This window comes from Podarcis filfolensis, assembly GCF_964270895.1.
Source record: "Podarcis filfolensis genome assembly, chromosome: 8".
Classification (NCBI taxonomy): Eukaryota; Metazoa; Chordata; class Lepidosauria; order Squamata; family Lacertidae; genus Podarcis; species Podarcis filfolensis.
Window position 1 is genome coordinate 6,371,355 of NC_139611.1, and position 16,584 is coordinate 6,387,938.

At 48.7% G+C, this 16,584-nt stretch overlaps 1 protein-coding gene across 1 annotated transcript in view; it reads left to right on the forward strand.

Annotated features, from left to right (window-relative positions):
• The window catches only part of GFRA2 (GDNF family receptor alpha 2), an 83,025-nt gene that overhangs the window by 24,820 nt on the left and 41,621 nt on the right, over positions 1 to 16,584 (forward strand). The window lies entirely within an intron of this gene.

The following is a 16,584-nucleotide window of genomic DNA, read 5'->3' on the forward strand; positions in this document are numbered from 1 at the left end:
AGCCTTTTGCCCTTGAGGGTAGTCATTTCACCAGTATTAAAGTAGGATTCAACTACCAGTCCAGTTGGCTTCAGGACGGGCCTTGGAGGAGGGCGCCATTTTGTTTTTCGCCTCAGGCAGCAAAATGTCTTTTCCTTAGCTACTGTTTTGTGCATGTCTGGTATATTGGAAACTGGTATCTTGAAAATGATTTAGAAATTGGCTGGGTGCACAGTAGGCCTCGAGTTTCCAGAACTCAGGGCAGGTGGGGAGACCCACAGGCAGTGCAAAGGCATCCCATCCTGAGAAACATGGAGATATTCAACTGAGAGCGTTGTGTGTCAGCAAACGCTCACAAGAGAAATTGGATGCGTGCAACTTTTGAATATGCTGTGTGCCTGGGACAGAGCAGGGCATGGGGTATGCCTGTGGCTCTGTGGGCCAGTTTTTGACCAGGATAGGCCTTCTGGGCCAAGCCGCATGATTGACTGGTGGGTTGTCTCACAAAGTCCCTTGAGAAAGTTCTAACACTAGAACTCTTGGACGTCCAATGATGCTGACTGTTGGAAGATTCAGGACAGATAAAAGGAAGTCTTTCTTCATGTAACACATAGATAAACTATGGAACTCATTGCCACAGGAGGCAGTGATGGCCACCAACTTGGATGGCTTTAAAAGACGGTTGGACATATTCATGGAGGAGAGGGCCATCAATGGGGATCAGACTAAGGTTACCAGATTTTTTTCAAGAATTCGGGGACACTTTTTTTTTTGAAAAGAGAAAAAAATAGTTATTAAAAAAGTTATTTTTTTAAAAAAAATAAGAAGTAATATCTTCTCTTCTGTGGTCTCCTCTGTCGTGCGGCTTTCCTCTGGGCCCCGGCCTGCTCTCTTGGAGCGCTAGCCACCGTGGAGTAGGCTCAGGTCGGGCCTGGGCTCAGCCACATGTCCTTGCCCTTCCAGTGCTCTCCTACCTCTCTTCCTCAGTGGCAACGGCCCGGCAAGGTCGGGGCTCCCCTCTTCTTTTCCCTTCCTCTTTTTCTCTCTTCCTTCTCCTTCTCCCTGTGTCAGCTACAGGGTTTTCCTGGCCCCAGAGTACCACTGGGCTGTCAGCCAGGCGCTCTCGCTCCCGGCTCGATTTGGCTTGGGGGGGGATGGTGGTCAGCGGTTCCCCCAGTTGACGCACCAGGCGTCCCTGGTTCCCCCTTGGCAGTGGCGGCGGCAGCGGCAGTCTCAGCAGCCCGGAGCCAGCCTGGTAGCGCAGTTGGCTCTGGCTGGCTTCAGGAGCTGCTCACTGCCATGGCGTCTGCCATTTTGCCTCGCCGGAAGTCCCCATATGATGTGTCTTGTGCTGTTGAACCAGTCACGCAACATTCATTCCCTACTAATAAATCTACCACACTTAAAATATAAATCCGGGGACATTCCGGGGACAGATCTGAAAATCCGGGGGACTGTCCCCGGGAAATGGGGATGTCTGGTAACCATAGATTAGAAACCATGGCTCGGCTCTGCCTTTGCAGTTGGAGGCAGCAGTGCTTCTGAATCTCAGTTGCTGGAAAGCACAGGAGGGGAGCTGAGGTCCTGCTTGTAGGTTTCCCACAGGAATCTGGTTGCCTATTGCAAGAAGATGATGCAGGGCTGGATTGGCCACTGGCCTGATCCAGCAGCTTCTTCTAATGTGTGTGACCTGCTTTGGTCTTCCTCCTGTGACATCCAGTCATCCCCCAAAACACAAGTTTGTTGGATGGCTGAGCATTGACATTATACATCTGTTAACACCTGATCCTGCATAATAATAATAATAATAATAATAATAATAATAATAATAATAATAAATGTTTTATTTATACCCCACCCTCCCCAGCCAAGACCGGGGCTCAGGGTGGCTAACACCAGATACAAAAACAATTGATTGAAATACAACTTGAAAAACAAGATTAAAATGCAGCATTAAAATACAGCCTCCTTTCAGTAGAAACTCAAATCAAAGACTTTTTTGGGGATGAAAACGCCAAGTCTTCACCAAGGCTAACTATCCAGACTGGTCCTACATGGGCCAGAAAAAAGCCAGGGAAGTCCCCAAATAGGAGTTCCATCACAGAAGGAGAAAGGAAAAAAAGAAAGAGGGGGAGGGAATCAAATGAATTCTAAGCCAAAGGCCAGGCGGAACAACTCTGTCTTACAGGCCCTGTGGAAAGAAATCAGATCCTGCAGGGCCCTGGTCTCATGAGGCAGAGCGTTCCACCAGGCCGGAGCCAGTGTTGAAAAGGCCCTGGCTCTGGTTGAGGCTAATCTAACTTCCTTAGGGCCTGGGACCTCTAGGGTGTTGCTATTTATGGACCTTAAGGTCGTCCCTGGGGCATACCGGCAGAGGCAGTCCCGTAGGTACAAGGGTCCTAGACCGTGAAGGGCTTTAAAGGTCAAAACCAGCACCTTAAATCTGACCCTGTACTCCACTTAAGGCTCTTGCAGCCATCTTCTGCATCAGCTTCTGGACCATAGCTGTCAACCGTCCCTTATTTGGTGGGAAAGTCCCTTATCCCAGCGCCGTGTCCCGCTGCTGTCCCTTATTGATGATGTCCCTTAAATTTCCCAGGTTTCAAACGAAGCAGCTCCTCTCCCTCCCTCCCCGCCGGCCAGGGAGGAGGGAGGCTCCAACTGTGTTGCTTGGCTGCGTTGCTCACCCAATAAGGAGTCTAAGAACGACTGGGGGGGTGGAGCTTGCATGCCTTGTGCCGATCAAATTGGCCGCATTGCCTGGGGACTCGCCTTTGCTCAGCGCTTCCCAGCGGAGAGGTGATGGTGGTTTTCCTTGCCGCATCCCCTTTGCCGGGTTGCTGCGCTGTGGGAACCACCTCTTGAGGCTTCGTTTGGCTGCCGGTTGACTAAAATTCCTTATTTTGGCTGCTGATCCCTTATTTTCAAGGCTGCTGGTCCCTTATTTTCAAATCTGTAAATTGACATCTATGTTGTGGACCACTTCGTATATTACTCACCACGGCAACGCAGCCTGGACATAACTAGAGCATGGATCTCTCGGTGGTCTGGTCATCCCTTTCCAGGTATCGAGAGCAGGCAAAAGGCACCTTGTGTCAGCAAAGTGGGGCAAAACAACCCTTCCTCCGCCCCATCCCAGTTCAGGAGCAGATTCTTTGCTTCTCAGACTCAACGTCAAGCCACTGACTCAGCATTCAATGGTCTTGGCCAGGAAGGATGCCAGAAAGAGGACTTTCCCCCTCCCCTTCCAAGGAGGCAGGGTGGCGTCCAGCTGACTTCATTTGCATTTTTCTGGAAGGCCTGGAAGGGGGGGGGGGGACTCGTCTCCTAGCGGAGTGGTGAAATCCACCCTCCTTCCCTCACCAGGTGCATCTAAATCCTACTCACTCCAGACATTGATGGAAACAGTCTTTCCTTAGATCATCCTGTCATGATACTAAGTAACCTGGGTAAATACAGAAGCTGTTTTTAATTATGATATGTGGAATGTTTAGAGCAGAGGCTTACATTTGGCATGGAAACAGAATATCCAGATACGGCAGCAATAAAGGCATGTAAATATTTGAGAGAAGAATAACCTCAAATAAAGGTAAAGGGACCCCGGACCATTAGGTCCAGTCGTGGCCGACTCCGGGGTTGTGGCGCTCATCTTCCTTTACTGGCTGAGGGAGCCGGCGTACAGCTTCCAGGTCATGTGGCCAGCATGACTAAGCCGCTTCTGGCGAACCAGTGCAGCGCACGGAAACGCCGTTTACCTTCCCGCCAGAGTGGTACCTATTTATCTACTTGCACTTGACGTCCTTTTGAACTGCTAGGTGGGCAAGAGCAGGGACCGAGCAACGGGAGCTCACCCCGTTGCGGGGATTCAAACTGCCGACCTTCTGATCGGCAAGTCCTAGGCTCTGTGGTTTAACCCACAGCGCCACCCGTGTCCCAACCTCACCTGCAGTACTGTGTCCAGTTCTGGGCACCACAGTTCAAGAAGGACACTGACAAACTGGACCGTGTCCAGAGGAGGGCAACCAGAATGGTCAAAGGCCTGGAAACGATGCCTTATGAGGAACGGCTAAGGGAGCTGGGCATGTTTAGCTTGGAGAAGAGGAGGTTAAGGGGTGATATGATAGCCATGTTCAAATATATAAAAGGATGTCACATAGAGGAGGGAGAAAGGTTGTTTTCTGCTGCTCCAGAGAAGCGGACACGGAGCAATGGATCCAAACTACAAGAAAGAAGATTCCACCTAAACATTAGGAAGAACTTCCTGATAGTAAGAGCTGTTCGACAGTGGAATTTGCTGCCAAGGAGTGTGGTGGAGTCTCCTTCTTTGGAGGTCTTTAAGCAGAGGCTTGACAACCATATGTCAGGAGTGCTCTGATGGGGTTTCCTGCTTGGCAGGGGGTTGGACTCGATGGCCCTTGTGGTCTCTTCCAACTCTAGGATTCTATGATTCTATGAAATACCAGTCAGGTAAAAAAAAAAAGTAAAAAAAAGTGAGGGTGAGTGTCTGTTGATTCTGCCCTCTTAGAATCATAGAGTTGAAAGGGACCCCAAGATTCATCTAGCCAACCCCTAGCTAATGAACCCCTGACAGATGGCCGTCCAACCTCTGCTTAAAAGGAAGGAGAGTCCACCACTTTCCAAAGGCATCCTTTCCAATGTTTAACATCTCTTTGCCCTCAGGAAGTTCTTCCTAATGTTTATTCGGAATCTCCTTTCTTGAAACCAAAGTTGGGAACCTGCTGGCCAGCGGGGGGAGGAAGGAGTTGGGTTGTTTCAACATAGGTGGGACCTGACTGCTGCTACCAGATGTCAGAAGCACGAGTATTTACTAGCAATGCCCCACATTCTGAGCTCTGTGCAAATGTTCTTGTGCCATCATTCATGGAACTGGAATGAATCAAGAGCCTTGTTCTCAGCTTATTTCTACATGCAATCTAAACATTTTATTTCACAAAGCTTTTGAGATCTGGACTGGCTACCAGGTATGTAGTAGGGGTGGGGCTGGACTCCAAGTCCCATCAGCCAGCCTGACCAGCTGCCAGGGGTAATGGGAATTGTAGTCCCACAGCATCCTTGTGGGTTGATTCTGCTTTTGGTGGCAATGTTGCTGCACTGTTTATACCTTTTCTCATTGCCAGATTGTTTTATTAATGCTTCTGCTAGTTGCTTGCTTTAAATTTGGGCAATGCTGTGGACATTTTGGCTGAACAGTAGCAGATAAATGCTTCAAAGCAATAAATAAATGCTGAACTTGATTCTGTAAACGAGGTTGCAAAGATTATGAGCTGACGACAGCTGATGGCAACCCAGAGAGGCAGAATAATAAATATAGCCAATGACTAATACTTGATCTTAGAGGGAAAGTCAGTTTCCATCGTCACGTGGGTGCATGCTCGTGGCATTTTAATGTCATAAGAACATAAGAAGAGTCTGCTAGATCAGGCCAGGGGCCTATCTAGTCCAGCATCCTGCTTTCAAAGTGACCAACTAGATCCCCTGTGAGAAACCCGCAAGCAGAATTCAAGAACGAGAGCCCTCTCCCCTCTTGTGGCTTCCCGTAACTGATATTCAGAAGTATTGCTGCCTCTGTCTGTGGAGGCAGAGCAGAACCATCATAGCTTGGTAGCCATCAAAAGCCCTCTTCTCAATGCCTTTGTCCAATCTTCTTCTAAAGCCATCCAAGTCGGTGGCCATTCCTGACTCCTGTGGAACTGGGTTCCATAGTTTAACTCAGGGGTCCCCAAACTAAGGCCTGTGGGCCAGATAAGGCTCGAGGGACTTGTTTATCCGCCCTGCGGTGACCCCTGCTGCCCACTGCCACCTGGCTCTAACCAGCACTGCACTGCACGGCTGCCCACTTCCGGGTCGGAGGAGCACCGGAAATAGCTTGTGCGCATGAGCATGCGTTATTTGCGCATGCACAAGCGTTATTTCCAGTGCACATCCAGGTCGGAGGGGGCCCATGCACATGCACACAAGCTATTTCTGGTGCTCCTCCAACCCGGAAGTGTGCCGGAAACAGCGTGTGCACACGCGTTTGGGCATGCGCTCCCCTGCGCGATCGGCGCTGGAGACACCAGCCCGAGGCGCAGCAAGTTTGCTGACCCCTGGTTTAACTGCACAGTGCATGAAGAACTTTATTTTATCTGTCCCAAATCTTCCAGCAATCAGCTTCACTGGGTGACCTTGGGTTCTAGTGTGGTGTAGTGGTTCAGAGCGGTAGACTCGTAATCTGGTGAAGCGGGTTCGTGTCTCCACTCCTCCACATGCAGCTGCTGGGTGACCTTGGGCTAGTCCCACTTCTCTGAAGTCTCTCAGCCCCACTCACCTCACAGAGTGTTTGTCATAGGGGAGGAAGGGAAAGGAGATTGTTAGCCGCTTTGAGACTCCTTGGGGTAGTAATAAAGCAGGATATCAAATCCAAACTCTTCTTCTTATGAGAGAGGGAGACAAAAATTTTCCCTGCCCACTTCCTCCACGCCATGTAAAATTGTATGCATGTTCAAGCAGACCTTGGGGAAATTCCTTCAAGAAAGCTGTGGCTCAGGAGGGCAGCCATGCAGCCCCATTGATTGCCCTGTGGTTTGTGTGGGCTCTTTCCTCTCTTTCCTGGAGGTGCTGGGGTTGGGGGCAGCCAAGGAACCTGCTGTGTGTGTGTGTGTGTTGTGCCGGGCAGTGAGAACTGGATGTGCTCAGACAATGCCCCATACACAGAGTTGCCCTGAAGGGCTGCCGGGCCGCTTTGGTCCTCCCCTCCCCTCCTAATTCTGTGGGCAGGAAATATGAATTGACATTCAGAAGGAAATCTGCAAAACTCCCTTCCAAGAATTGCAGCACGTAGATTCCAGTCGACAATACTTTTCTTCTTTTCCGCTCTGAAGCAAATCCCCATCAATAAACTATTTAGCTGGTGGAAAATAAGGAATGGGCCGTGTTTGGCATCAAGAAGCATTAGCGCTTGGATGTATTTATTCTGGATCTCATCGCCGAAAATATTTTCAGGAAGCGTGTATGCGTGTGGGTGGGGGGCGGGGGCTGAGAGCTGGGGGGGGGGGTTGTCCTTGCACAAGGAAAGGAGCTAAACGCTGAGGAGCGTCGCTTTTCCAGCTGCACGGGGATGTAAAACGATTACCCTCAGGTTGGATCCAAAGGCAGATGTGGAAAACATGCTATTTAAATTTCAAAACCTCCCACCTCCTCGCCCAGCGGCTGTCAAACCTGCTAAGTCTCACCACAAAGCAGGTTAGCGACGGAGCTCAGCTTTTCAAAGCTTTCTTTTGCAAAACCAAGGAGCCCCTTGGGACATGCTGGGGATGGCAGCTGGACAGGCAGCTTGGAAGCTGGGGTGGCTCCAGATGCTGTCCCTGGGGGGGGCATGGCATGTTCTATGGGCAGGGCCACAAGGACCCCTTACCTGATGAGCATAGGCCAAGTGCCTGGGAGCCCAGGAATGACTGCAGCATCATCTACTAAGCATGGTATGTTGTAGCATCCGAATAACAACGACAATTTATTTATATCCTGCCTTTTCCCCAGACCAAGTCTCAAGACCATGGGTAGGCAAACTAAGGCCCGGGGGCCGGATCCTGCCCAATTGCCTTCTAAATCTGGCCCACGGATGGTCCGGGAATCAGCGTGTTTTTACACGAGTAGAATGTGCCATAATAATAATAATAATAATAATAATAATAATAATAATAATAATAATTTATTTATACCCCGCCCATCTGGCTGAGTTTCCCCAGCCACTCTGGGCCGCTCCCAATCAAGTGTTAAAACAACACAGCATTAAATATTAAAAACTTCCCTAAATAGGGCTGCCTTCAGATGTCTTTTAAAGATAGGATAGCTACTTATTTCCTTCACATCTGAAGGGAGGGCGTTCCACAGGGCGGGTGCCACCACTGAGAAGGCCCTCTGCCTGGTTCCCTGTAACTTGGCTTCTCGCAGTGAGGGAACCGCCAGAAGGCCCTTGGCGCCGGTTCTCAGTGTCCGGGCTGGGTTATTTGTGGGGCCTGCCTGGTGTTTTTACAAGAGTAGAATGTGTGATTTTATTTAAATTGCATCTCTGGGTTATTTGAGGGGCATAGGAATTAGTTCATTTCCCCTCCAAAAAAATATAGTCCGGCCCCCCACAAGGTCTGAGGGACAGTGGACCGGCCCCCTGCTGAAAAAGTTTGCTGACCCCTGCTCAAGACAGCTCCCAGATTAAAATACAAAAACACAGGTAAAACAGAAGAAGCTAAGAACATAGAAAGGATAATCATTAAAAAACAACAGCAATTAAACAGTAAAAGAATTAAAACAATATTTAAAAATCTATTAAAGGTATAAAAGCTTCATAGTTCCATCCCTTTCCTTTAAAAAAGTCAGCAGTTGAAGGCACAGGTTTGGTCCCCATATGGGACAGCTGCATATTCCTGCTTTTCAGGGGGTTTGACTAGATCATCGTCAGGGTCCCCTCCAGCTCTATGATTCTATGCTTCTATGACTTTTGGAATAGAAAGGTCTTTCTTCACCTGCTGGCAAAAGGACAACAAGGAGGGAGAAAGTCTAACTGCTCTAGGGAGGGAGTTCCAAATTGTATCAGCGTTTCCAAAGGCTTGTTGTCTTTGATTCCTTCTCTGCTGTCACAAGTACAGAGCTTTTCTGGGTGGTGAACGGCCTTCTGTCGTCTAGCTAAGCGGGCCACCCGCCCCCCCCCAGTTGTGTGCCATAGCACTGTGACCCCATCATCCCTAATATAGTAAAAATAACCAGGCAGGACAAAAAATGTAAAGGTAAAGGGACTCCTGACAGTTAAGTCCAGTCACGGACAACTCTGGGGTTGCGACACTCATCTCGCTTTATTGACCGAGGGAGCCGGTGTACAGCTTCCGGGTCATGCGGCCAGCATGACTAAGCCGCTTCTGGCGAACCAGAGCAGTGCGCGGAAACGCCGTTTACCTTCCCGCCGGAGCGGTACCTATTTATCTACTTGCATTTTGACATGCTTTCGAACTGCTAGGTTGGCAGGAGCAGGAACCGAGCAGCGGGAGCTCACCCTGTCGCTGGGATTCGAAACGCCAACCTTCTGATCGGCAAGCCCTAGGCTCTGTGGTTTAACCCACAGTGCCACCCGCGTCAAATAGGCCACAATTTTATTGATTACGGATGTAAAAGGTGTGGCATAGGCACTGGGTATACCTTTTCGCACTCCAGCCCCTCTGCTTGGGGTGTTTCCAGGGCCAACACAACTCTGGGGAGACCTTCATCAAATAGGGGTACCCCCAGAGGGGTCCCCATCGGGGAGTGCTCTGGCCCTAGCACCCACCTGGGTACCTGGACAGATGCGACTCCTCGCAGATCCCATTAAGGGGATATCATTTTCCATGAAGGGGCAGGCAGAGGCTACAACCTCCCCTGCATCTGAGACTAAGGCCCACTAGTCCACAGTCTTGTACCTGGGTCCTGTCTTGAAGTCTCCCAGAATGGTCATCTGGTCAGCCACCGTGAGATGCTGGACTAGATGGGCAGGCTCTCCTTAGGTTCTGAACTTTATTTGTCCCAAGCGGTTTCTGGCAAGCCCTGGAGATGCAGGAGGGCAAAGGGAAAACATGCCTTTCCTTTCTGAGTGTGGAATAAAGGATCTTGGGTATTTGAGACCTTTTGAGGCAGGAGAGGCAGCGGATGTCTCTTTGGCCCCTGAGAACAAATGGGGTCAGCGATGCTCAGCTCCCCCTCCGAAAGGCCCGGCTCCAGCCTCCCTTTCTTCTTCTTCATGAAAGTTTAATGCTTGTACCTCATTAATGAGCTCCCCAGAAAGCAAGACTCCTGCAAGCCCTGGATCTATTAAAATGCATCCAGGTCCCTGCCGGTCTCAGGCAGGGCAAGAGCAGGGGGGACTCGGGAGGATTAGGCAATCAAGCCTGCTTTACATAGATCCCTGCACTGATGCTCTTGCAAAAGGGCAGCTTGGATTCAGGCTCGAAAGCTGGAGGAGCTGGAGGAGGAGGGGAGATGCGTCCCCTGCTGTTCCTTTCTCCTGTGCCAGGTTAAGGATAGGAAGATGGGGAGGGGGTGTGTGGCCCAGGGTTGGCCCAAGACATTTTAGCACCTGAGGCAAACCAACAAACGGTGTCCCTTGCCAGGGAAGAAGGAGTGAAGTTCCACATCAGGAACAAGGGGGTGGTGGTTGTGGGAATGTTCAGGGATGCAGGAGAGGATATATTGTTTGATTATAGCCTTTCCAACTTGTGTAAACAAGTTCGCAATTTAGCAGAGTAACATTCCCCTTTTTAAACTTGCAGCGGATGCGTATGCTCAGGCTCGCTAAAGCCTCTATAATAACTGTTCTGGTATTTTCCCCTTATTCCCTCATAAAAGATAAGACACGACACAGTCTTCTACAGAAGTATAAAAAAAGTTTACTCACATTCTGTTCACAATCGGATCCCAGAAGGCGGACTTAGCTTAGAAAAGTTACATATACCTGGAAACTATCTCATAAGGAGAAAGTCCCTTTGTCCTCTCTTGGCTGGAAGTCAAGAGAGCATCTTTGGCTAAGCAGATGTTGCTTCTTCGATGCATGTAGTCAAAGAGAGAGGTGGCTGCCCTGCCCTGTGCTTTTGTCATTACCTGCACAGGTGAGGCCATGCCCACGTCTAGTCACATGCAAAGGAAGTCTGTCCCAGCCCAGAAGGAAACAGGAAGTTTACCTGCTGGCTGGACAAACATTTCTCCCCATGTGTAAACATGTTCACTCTAGGAATATTGTACTTGACTGCTCTTGTGTTTCACATCCCACAGTGGTGGAATAAAGATGTACCTCGAGAGCAGACCAGTGGATCATTGCGGGGGCGGGGGGGCTGCCAAGGGGACAACAGATCCAGCCTCCAAGGAGTGTGTTATGAGAGAAAAACTGCTCCTTTCCCCTTATGGGGTACCCAAGAGCCCATGTAGAATCCTTTTGTAGGTTCTCTATCAGTAGGAGAAAATAACAGAGGCCAAGCAGAGAATATTGAGAAGCAAAGCAGCTAGTAAGCCTGATCTTTTTTAAAGCTGTTGCAACAGGGTGCTCCCCCCACACGCAGGAGGGGAGGAGGGACCCCGAGCCATGTGCACAAGGCCTTATATAGACATTTTAAATTGCCCGCCCTGGAGTCCAACACCACCCCCAGAAACATCATACATACATCACAGAAGGGGTGTGGCCCAAGACCACCCCCTTAATGCATCAGAGAAGGGGCGAAAATCTGGGTGTGTTGTTTCTTCCTGTCCGCCAGGTTACCTGATTGGATTACCTGGGCATCCTGGCCACTCTTTTGTTATGATAACTACTCAATTCCTGGATCTAGGTCACAGGTCACAGGCTCACACCCTATTCATATCTTAAATGTTCCCTTAAGAGAGGATTTGTGAAAGAGACAATGGGGAGAGTTCCATTTCCTTTGATCTTGCAAAGGAGTATTTGAGGTCATTTTGGGAGAGAAAATGGTTTCAGGACTTTTCTGTGGGTATCAGACATGTGGTTTACATATTTGTATGTGTTTGCTTGGTACATTTATGAACATCTATTATATATACAGTGGACGCTCGGGTTGTGAACGTGATCCATGCGGGATGCACATTCACAACCCACAGTGTTCGCAACCTGCGTCTGCGTGTCTGTGCATGCGCGGGTTGCGATTCGGCGCTTCTGCGCATGTGCAAAGTGTGATTTAGTGCTTCTGCGCATGTGCGGCCGCCAAAACCTAGAAGTAACCCTTTCCGGTACTTCCGGGTTTGGGCAGTCTGCAACCCCCAAAAAAGCAACCTGAAGTGTCTGTAATCCGAGTTATGACTATATAAGACCTTTATAAAACTCTTATAACAAGCGCACCAGTGGCAGCAGCAGCGAGAGACACATTCTCACATCGCCTTGCCTTACGGGTGGGCTGGTGCTGGTGTGACTTGCCACGTTCTCCCTCTTGCAACTTCCGACAGAAGAGTCTGCCAGTTCAGGCCAATGGGGACCCATCTAATCCTGCACCCCAAATGGAAACCTACAAGCAGGATTGGTGCACAAGAGCCCTCTCCCGTCCTGCAGTTTCCAGGCATAGCTGCCTCTAACTGTGGAGACAGAGCAGAGCCTTTGTGGCTAGGAGCCACCAATAGCCCTCTCCTCCATGAATTTGCCTAATCCTCTATTAAAGCCATCCCGGTTAGTGGCCACCACTGCCTCTTGTGGAAGGGAGTTCCACGGTTTAACTATACGCTGCATGGAGAAGGACTTTCTGCTGTGGCTTTAGGAGCTCTGTGTCCCCCAGCCATAGAGGGCTGGTGGCAGGGCCAGGATCAGCTTCAGCAAAAGGAACCGAAACATTACTCCCCTCGCAGAGAAAGCTGGTTTGAATCAAGAGCAGATGGCGGATGAGGACAGGCTTGAGTTCAAGGCAGGCACGTGGGAGAGGCGCCCCTTTCACTTGCGTGTCGTCTCATGCTTTCCCTGGTCTGACTTTAATTTTACGCTGTATTAGAACTTGGCACATGACACATGTTAACTCTATCATGAAGTATCCAAACAAACCCCTGTGTTGCAAAGAGAACGTCAACAATGTCTAGGCAACACGATGACCATATACATACGTAATAGACAATCTTTATAGAATTCCTTCAAACCATAAAGAGTGGGTGGATATAGAATGCTTCAAAAGCCCATCTTATTTCAAATGAATGTATGTAAATGAAAATATCAAATGCTGTGGAACAGTTCTCATGTAATAATGTGGTCATTTGAAATAAGATGGGTTTATGAAGCATTCTATGTCCACCCACCACGCTGACGAAGAGTTCTGCGAAACAGTAGTCAATATCCGGAATCACTGTTCAGTGTTGGACATCATATTTGTTGAATACACAAAGCTTCACAGCTTGTCTTTCATTGTACAAAGTCTGGTAAAGGTAAAGGGACCCCTGACCATTAGGTCCAGTCGTGACCGACTCTGGGGTTGCGGCGCTCATCTCGCTTTATTGGCCAAGGGAGCTGGCGTACAGCTTCCGGGTCATGTGGCCAGCATGACTAAGCCACTTCTGGCGAACCAGAGCAGCGCACAGAAACGCCATTTACCTTCCCGCCGGAGCAGTACCTATTTATCTACTTGCACTTTGACGTGCTTCGAACTGCTAGGTTGGCAGGAGCAGGGACCGAGCAACGGGAGCTCACCCCATCGTGGGGATTTGAACCGCCGACCTTCTGATCGGCAAGTCCTAGGCTCTATGGTTTAACCCACAGCGCCACCCGCGTCCCTACAAAGTCTGGTACCTCGCTTCATTTAAAGATTTTCAGAGACTTTGAGACTTCAAGATTTCATTTTGAACTCTTTATGGTTTGAAGGAATTCTATAAAGATTGTCTATTATGTATGTATCTGGTCATCGTGTTGCCGAAACTCTATCAGGAAAGCGGCTAACTGGCTCTGTGCAGTAAAGGAAACTGGCTATTGCAGGAGAAGGGAACTGGGGGCACCAGCACTTCCCAGTAAGCTCTCTTCCCATTTAGGCTCACCGGCTTAGGGTGGGGAGGGCCCAGGCACCATAATAAGACTGGCATGGAATGACTAATGATGAAAGTGAATGGAAGCAAGAAGAACTACCGACGAAAGAAGAATGGAGGATGAAGTTGAGGGACTATGCAGAATCAGATAAATTAACAGGAAGGATTCGAAACCTGCGGGATCAGAGACTCTTAGAAGACTGGAGTAAATATATGAACTATTTGAAAAGTAATTGTGATGAACAGATTACGCTCGTAGGACTGCAAGAAGTTTTGTAAGGTGGATTATCAGAAATATTACAAGAAAGACTATGATAAGAATTATTAGTTAAGGATAATTAAATGCAATACAGAAATTAAGACATGCAGAATAAGTGATAAAGAACGGAAAATCATCAGAGGTGTTGACGGATGTCTAAAATATTGTATAAGATGAGAAGTTATGTTGTATGACTGTTGGAACCGATATGTTAAATATATATATATATATATATATATATATATATATATATATATATACCGGTATATATAAAAGACTAATGATGAATGTTTATTTATTTTATTTATTTAGTTTGGATTTGATATCCTGCCTTTCACTCCCTTTAAGGAGTCTCAAAGCGGCTAACATTCTCCTTTCCCTTCCTCCCCCACAACAAACACTCTGTGAGGTGAGTGGGGCTGAGAGACTTCAAAGAAGTGTGACTGGCCCAAGGTCACCCAGCAGCTGCATGTGGAGGAGCGGGGAAGCGAACCCAGTTCCCCAGATTACGAGACTACCGCTCTTAACCACTACACCACACTGGCTCTCACAATGTGCTCCTACCATAAGAACATATGAAGAGTATGTGCTGGATCAGGCCAGTGGCCCAAGTAGCCGAGCCTCCTTTTCTCACAGTGGCCAAACAAATGTCCGTGAGAAACCTGCATGCAGGAATTGATCACAAGAGCAGCTCTCCTTCCTGTGGAACCCAGCCACTAGGCTTAAGAAACATTGCTACATCCAGCTGTGGAGGCAGAGCAGAGCCACCTTGACTAACAGACTTTGATAACCTTTTCCGCCATGAATTTGTTTAAACCTCTTTTAAAGCCATCAAGGTTGGTAGCCATCACTGCTTCCTGTGGGAGCGAGTTCCATAGTTGAACTTTGTACTGCATGAAGAAGGACTGCCGTATTTTTCCATGTATAAGACGACCCTTTTTCTGGTTTACAGTGGTAAGGTAAAGGTAAAGGGACCCCTGACCATTAGGTCCAATCGTGACCAACTCTGGGGTTGCGGCTCTCATCTCGCTTTATTGGCTGAGGGAGCTGGCATACAGCTTCCGGGTCACGTGGCCAGCATGACTAAGCCGCTTCTGGCGAACCAGAGCAGTGCACGGAAACGCCGTTTACCTTCCCGCTGGAGCGGTACCTATTTATCTACTTGCACTTTGACGTGCTTTTGAATTGCTAGGTTGACAGGAGCAGGGACCGAGCAACGGGAGCTCACCCCGTTGCGGGGATTCAAACCGCCGACCTAGGCTCTGTGGTTTAACCCACAGCGCCACCCGCGTTTCTCGGTTTACAGTGGTACCTTGGGTTAAGTACTTAATTCATTCCGGAGGTCCATTCTTAATCTGAAACTGTTTTTAACCTGAAGCACCACTTCAGCTAATGGGGCCTCCTGCTGCTGCCGCGCTGCTGGAGCACGATTTCTGTTCTCACCCTGAAGCAAAGTTCTTAACCTGAAGCAATATTTCTGGGTTAGCAGAGTCTGTAACCTGAAGTGTATGTAACCCAAGGTACCACTGTATTTTTTTTTTGATAAATTGAGGGTCTTCTTATACATGCTAAGTAAGCGAGGGCTGGTGCTGCGGTGGTAGCAGGGAGATGTCCGAGAGGAGGCTGCTTACCCGATCTTCCTGGCTTAGGAAGATTATTTGGTGAGTGCCAGTATGCGGTGTATTATGGCACCAGTTCCGTCAACCAGAGCGGGGGATCGTGGAAAGGCTGCTCAACAGCTCAGCGAACTTACAAAAGAAGCTTGAGGGCTCCCAAAAATAGGAGTCGTCTTATACATGGGGTCGTGTTATACACAGAAAAATACGGTATTTTTTATCTGTCCTGATTCTTCCAAAGTTCCTTTTCACTGGATGCCTGTGAGTTCTAGTTTTATGAGAAAGGGAGAGAAATGTATCTCTATCTACCGTATTTTTTGCTCTATAAGACTCACTTTTTCCCTCCAAAAAAGTAAGGGGAAATGTGTGTGCGTCTTATGGAGCGAATGCAGGCTGCGCAGCTATCCCAGAAGCCAGAACAGCAAGAGGGATTGCTGCTTTCACTGCACAGCGATCCATCTTGCTGTTCTGGCTTCTGGGATTCAGAATATTTTTTTTCTTGTTTTTCTCCTCCAAAAACTAGATGCATCTTATGGTCTGGTGCGTCTTATAGAGCGAAAAATACGGCACTTTCTCCGTCCCAGGCATCATTTTATAAACTTCTGTCAAGTCACCTCTTCCTTGCCTTTTCTCCAAACTGAAATTCCCCCAAAGCCGCAACTTTTCTTTACAGGGGAGTCACTCTGGCCCCTTGACCATCCTGGTTGCCAAAGGCAAGGAAGATGCTTTGAAGACTCAGGCCAGCTTGTGGCAGACTGAATCAACTTCCCCCATGAACATCTGGAAAGGATCTCTGAGGTCAGAGATCTGTGTGCTGGAGTGAGGCCGTTGCTCAGGGAGGCCTCTTGCCTCAAGCCAGCTTGCTGGTCACCACTGGAGACAGCACATGCTGGGGCGGGGAGCCAGGATGGGTGCATGCTGCTCTGAAAGTCGCTGTGGATCTCTTCTTGTTGATGTGTGGCCAGAGGAATGGTGTGTCCCCAAAACTTGCTTGTACAACTCTCATTCAGATTATGTGCTTCACTGACCTTTGTTGAAAAATGAATATGTTGTGGGAAGAGAAGTCCATTCTACAACCTGTTGCCCCAACCCCTTGATCCTTTTAGTTGCCTTTTTCTGATGCTTTCCCCCCAAACCACAAGTTGAGCCTGTTAACCAGATCACCTCTATCTATCTGCTTCTTGACAAAGAGCTCCAAGAGGTTCTAATAGGTCCATG